This window comes from Neofelis nebulosa, chromosome 6 (assembly GCF_028018385.1).
Source record: "Neofelis nebulosa isolate mNeoNeb1 chromosome 6, mNeoNeb1.pri, whole genome shotgun sequence".
Taxonomy (NCBI): domain Eukaryota; kingdom Metazoa; phylum Chordata; class Mammalia; order Carnivora; family Felidae; genus Neofelis; species Neofelis nebulosa.
This window is the reverse complement of record NC_080787.1, coordinates 51,695,929-51,701,650: the sequence shown is the minus strand read 5'-3', so window position 1 is coordinate 51,701,650 and position 5,722 is coordinate 51,695,929. Positions and strand designations below refer to the sequence as shown.

General features: G+C 38.9%; 1 pseudogene; it reads right to left on the bottom strand.

The window, feature by feature from the left end:
- Positions 1–3,803: 3,803 nt before the first annotated feature.
- LOC131515413 (ornithine decarboxylase-like) lies at positions 3,804–5,160 on the bottom strand (annotated as a pseudogene).
- Positions 5,161–5,722: the final 562 nt, after the last annotated feature.

The following is a 5,722-nucleotide window of genomic DNA, read 5'->3' as shown; positions in this document are numbered from 1 at the left end:
ACAATCTAATATTAGAGCAATCCCATTCCCCTAAAAACATACAAACCAACCAACCAACAAACAAAAACAACTAATGGCTATTTGCTGTTATTTGCTATTCTTGCCTCTCATCCTAGGCAGCCACTAATCTGTTTTCTGTCTTTGCAGATTTTGTCTTTTCTGGACATTTTATATAAGTGAATCATACAATATGTTGTATTTTTGTGACTAGTTTATTTCATTTAGCATCGTGTCTTCAAGGTTCATCCATGTTGTAAGGCACATAAATTCTTCATTCCCTTTCATGGATGAATAATATTCCACTGTATGGATATACCAATTCTGTTTATCCACTCACCAGTGGATGAGCATTTAGATTGTTTACATTTTTTGGCTATTATAAATGATGCAGCCGTGACAATAAATACAGGTATTTATGCATACAAATGTATTAATTTCTCTTCATTAGATACCTAGGAGTGGAATTATTGGGTTGTATGGTAAATTTATGTTGAACATTTTAGGAAACTGCTAATCAGTTTTCCATGGTGGAGGAAGCACCATATGCATAGTTGAACAGCACTGATGGATCCAAAGCACTATTATATTCTTTGGATCTTAAAGGCCCTTATATGGCTGTTCAGTGAAAGTATTCAGGTAATGAATCAGAAGATTCTATTTCTCTTTACTTTCTTTTCAACTCATACATACTCACACACACAAACATTCTTCTTGGAGAGTGAGTACCAGTATGTTCTGGCTGGTTAATGATTCCTGGTAGACAAAGAGTCATTGGATTCTCCATTTGTTCCTGAACCTGTCATTTATTGAATCTTATATGAGAAATAATTCCAAAAGGGATTGAGGTCTGTGCTGGAATAGTCTGACACGCAGAGTTAGGTGTCATTGCTTCTCTCAGATTCCTAATTACACTCTTTGACCTATCAGTGATGCTTTAACTGTTGAAAAATCATCTGTCCCGCATGATTTAATTTTTATGTGTGTACATTATTATTCCTCAAAGAACAAAGAGCCAGCTTTTAGCACTATGTAAATATAAATGTCTTGATTAAGTTCTTTCAAGTCATTTAAGGAAAAGACCCACCCATTTTGTCATTTATATACTTTATCTTTTGCTTCATTGTTAATTTTCATTTAAGTTGGCCGAAGGTATTAATTCATTTTTTAAAACTTGTTTCAAATAAATACTCTAAATATTTCCAAATATATGTATATATCCTGGATACAAAGACCAGGTCAAGAGTGAAGACCTAAACTGTAATGTTTTCTATGTAACCGAAACAGGTGGCCAGTGGAAGAGAAAATGAGAGGGAGCTCAAACAAGAAAAGCAAGATGATTAAGTTGGTAATGGAAGGACCATGGCAACAGAGAAGTAAGTCCAAGAGCTCAATTTGGGTTTTGAACTCATTGCTGCTCTAAGTTCTTTCTGACATGTGGAAACAAGGTGTGATTTCCATGTACTTGCTGCTCAAAAGCAGGCTCCAAGCTGAGGCAAAGTTCAGTAATGTCATAGGGTGTAATCACAAGGCTGGCTGTAGGTAAGCAGGATGGAACTAAGGTGTACCTTTGGAGTTATACATCTCCAACTGTCCTCTACTTCTCTGAAGTTGGAATGTTTCTCTGTCCAGAGGGAACTGAATCTGATAAGCTACTCACACTGTGGTATCATTTAGTTTGCTTGAATGGTTGGCAGTTCAGGGTGTGGCTAAAAGCTTAGGCTTTGAAGGTTTGGAAACTCGTTGTCATCTTCCAGGACTCTTGTGACCATGGGCAATTTACTTAACATTTTGTATTCTGGAGTGCCTGAGTGGCTCAGTTGGTGAAACATCTGACTTCGGCTCAGGTCATGATCTCATGGTTCATGGATTCGAGCCCTATGTTAGGCTCTGTGCTGACAGCACAGATTCTATGTCTCCCTCTCTCTCTGCCCCTCATTCACTCGGTCTCTGTCTGTCTCTCTCTCAAAAATAAATAAACATTAAAAAAATTAAAAAAGAATGTTTTATATTTAAAATGGGTATAATTCCAGAATGTCATAGATCTTTTGTGAAGGTTCGTGGATAATATAAAACAGTAGACACAGTGTCTGCCAGGGAGTGAATTCTCCATAAATATTGGTTGTTATTATTAGTGATGAGTGGTTGCCATTCCGTATAGTACTATTTTTTATTCTTTTTCTTTTTAACAGCTTTATTGTTATATCATTTAAGTACTATACAATTCCCCATTAAAGTGTAACGTTCAATGCCTTTTATTATATTCACAGTTGTGTGCAAACTGTACAACTTCAGAACATTTCATTACCTCAAAAAAACCCCCCAAACCCTTTATCTACCACTCCCCTATCTCCCATCACACCCCCACCACTAAGTAGCCATTAATCTTTCTTTTCTAGGTTTGCCTTTTCTAGATAGCTCATGTGAATGGAATGCTAGAACAGATCTTCTGAGACTAGTTTCTTTCATTTAGCATAATGTTTTTAAGGTTATCCATGTTTCAGCACATATCAATCAGTACTTTGTTCCTTCTTATGGCTGGTATGGATATACCACATTCTGTTTATCTACTTATCAGTAGATGAATTGTTTCCTTTTGGCAATTATGAATATGATGCTATTTTTTTTGTGGAAATATGTTTTTATTTCTTTTGGCTAGATGCCTAGGTATGGGATTACTAGGTCATGCAGTAAGTTTGTTTAATTACTTGAAGAATTGCCAGACTATTTTCCAAAGCAGTGCCACCATTTTTTTTTCATCCCCACCATCATGTACAAGTGTCCTGATTTCTCCACATCGACTGTGTCTTTTCTGTTTTTTAAAAGTGAAATGGTTATAATTTAAATCTATAAAAACTTCATAAGGACTTAAACTGAGAGAGGATAAAGTTAGATCTTATTGAATTTTATGTATTCATGGAAACTATATAAGAGTAAAGATAATGGGCCAAAATTGTACTTTTGTGGGAAGTTTTGATGTCTACAGTCATTTAAAGAAGGCTTATTTTATAGGACATGTGTGTAATTTATTGTCCAAACTACAATACATTAGAGAATGGAAGGAGTTCTATGTATAATTATGCTGGGGAACAAGGATAAGTTGAGGCTGTCCCAGACACACTGGGGCATGTGGTCACCTGATGTGTCATTAAAGATCTCACTATGCCTTCACTCATTTGGAAATATATTTTATTTTCTTTTTTAGCAGAAGTGATAGTTTGTATTTATCTCACACTTGGAGGCAAGAGTACATGAATATATTTGTTGTTTTAAGTTTTTTTAATTTCAAGATACTTTATTGTTTTATTTAAAAAATGTTTATTTATTTTTGAGAGAGAGAGAGAGAGCAAGCAAAAGTGAGTGGGGAAGGGGCAGAGAGAGAGAGAGAGAGAGAGAGAGAATCCTAAGCAGGTTGTGCTGTGACAACCTGTGAGATCATGACCTGAATCAAAATCAAGTCAGACACTTAACCAACTGAGCCACTCAGGCTCCCCAAGGTACTTTATTTTTAAAACAGGTCAAAACACTAAGCTTTTGGCCCATTCTGCCAATGTACAAGCTACAAACGCTTGCTCAGCTGCTGGGAGGCACTCTTTAGTAGCATGTTCGACAAGTGAATAAAAATCCAGATGAAACAAATATCCAAATGGTTTCCATAGGAACACACTTAAGTGACTCCATCTCCTAGAGTTCTCTATTGCTGCATCCATGCCAACCCTACTTACAAAGACATCGCAAAAATAGCAGTGATTAAGTTCAACAGTTCCCCCAAATCTTATAATTCAAGCTAAACTTGCATCTAACAGTTACAGGAGTGGCACGTACTTGTTAATGCTAAGTAAAGCACAGGCAACAGGAGAATGCTCCATCCCTCTCTCCCAAACACAGGACACAGGTAGAGTGCTGATATCCTGCTCTTGTACTTCTAGTGGAAAGTCATGGTTGTATCAGTTGCCATGTTGGTGTCAACATCACATAGATAGTTGGCCTCTGGAACCCACTGAAAGTAGAAGCAGCAGCAACAGTGTAAGCACCTGTGTTTTCAAAAAGCATCCACTTGCCTGCATGCATCTTGGGCAAGTGACAGTGCTCAACAATGCCATCAAGGCTGTTACATGTCGGTCCCCATACACTGGTTCAATAATACTTCTCATCTCATCTGGTTTGGGTCTCTCTGCATAAGGGGCTTCATGCGTGCATGATCATAAAGAATGCAATTAAATGATCCATATACCCCATCATTCATGTAATACATAGAGATTTGTTCACTCGACTCATCTCATCATCAGAGCATGTCTATTCCTTTAATATGAGTTTTTTGGCAATGATATTAACCGTGATCATGAAAGCTGATGCAACATAACGTCTGCTGGGCTCAGCTATGATTCTCACTCATGAGTCTGACGGCAAATACTTGTTCAGTGCTGGGTTGATAACACTGGTGATGTCTTCAAATTTAAGCTTTACATCTTCAGATCCAGGAAAACCACCACCGATGTCAAGCAGAAACATGTTGAAACCAACCTCAGCTCCCATGTCAAAGACACAGCGGGTATCAGAGATGGTCTGCATGAAGGTCTCAGGATCAGTACAGCCACTTCCATATGGAAGCTGACACCGATGACATCAATGTGGAGCTCTTTTGCCCCAAAAGGAGCCTGCTGGTTTTGAGTGTGGCATCAGATTTAACACTGAGGCAACAGACTGCTTTGGAATCATCAGTGGCAATCTGCAACACTAACGTTGCCTTTGGATGTGCCCTGGCACCTTCCCTCAATTTGACTTCACTATCATCTTCTGGACTCCCATTATTGATAGAATACTTAATCTGAGACACTTGTTTGCATTTGCATAGGTAATCCTCTCTAGAGGCACCTGGAGACTCTGTACCAATTGTACTTCAGTCTTGCTGGCTCAACCAAATCCTGTCCCTATGGCAAGGAGCGTCTTCACTATGGTTCTATTATCATTGCATTTGACTGCATAAAAGGGGGTGATCCAAGGACGAGCTCTTAAGCATCTCTGATGTTTCTTTGGAAAGTCTCCCAGGTCTGCGACATAGAAGGCATCCTTATCATTGGAAGACAAAACTTCATTAATTTTTTGGTCCAACATGTCCTTGGCAGTAAGGCCTTCATGGAGGAAATGGCAGTCAAACTGCATTACTAGAGTTGTTCATGGTTTCTTGATGTTTCCATGGAAAACTAAGAGATGGAATTTAAAGAAATTATCGTCAGCATTTCTCAAAGGCCATTCTCGGGAATTCCAAGTCCCCCTGAAGATGCGTGTGCTCTTGGTGCAGCAGTGGTGATGTTCTAATAAACACAGAATTTGCTGTCTTAGAGCACACAGGTGCCCTGGGCTGGCTCATGGCCCCTAGTGCAAAGGACAGCTCCCCCCACCCCAGCCCACCACCTTGCTCCCTCCCTGGGGGGAATGCCAGACCCAGGTGGCCCCTGAGCTCTGGCAGAGGGTCGCACCATAGAGGCTGAGGGCACTTACCTGTTGTTCCCTTGGAACAGAGCCAGCATAACTGATGCATACGGGAAATGAAGCCTAGCTGTTCAAATAGGCTGTATTGTTTTTCCAGCTAATCTGAAGCAGATTGCATTATGGATTTTACATTTTATATAATGTTGACATTTTAAAGATTTTTGTGGACCCTATATCATTTTTTTATTATACAAAAATAAACTCCTCCAGGAGTGCCTATTACTATATTAGG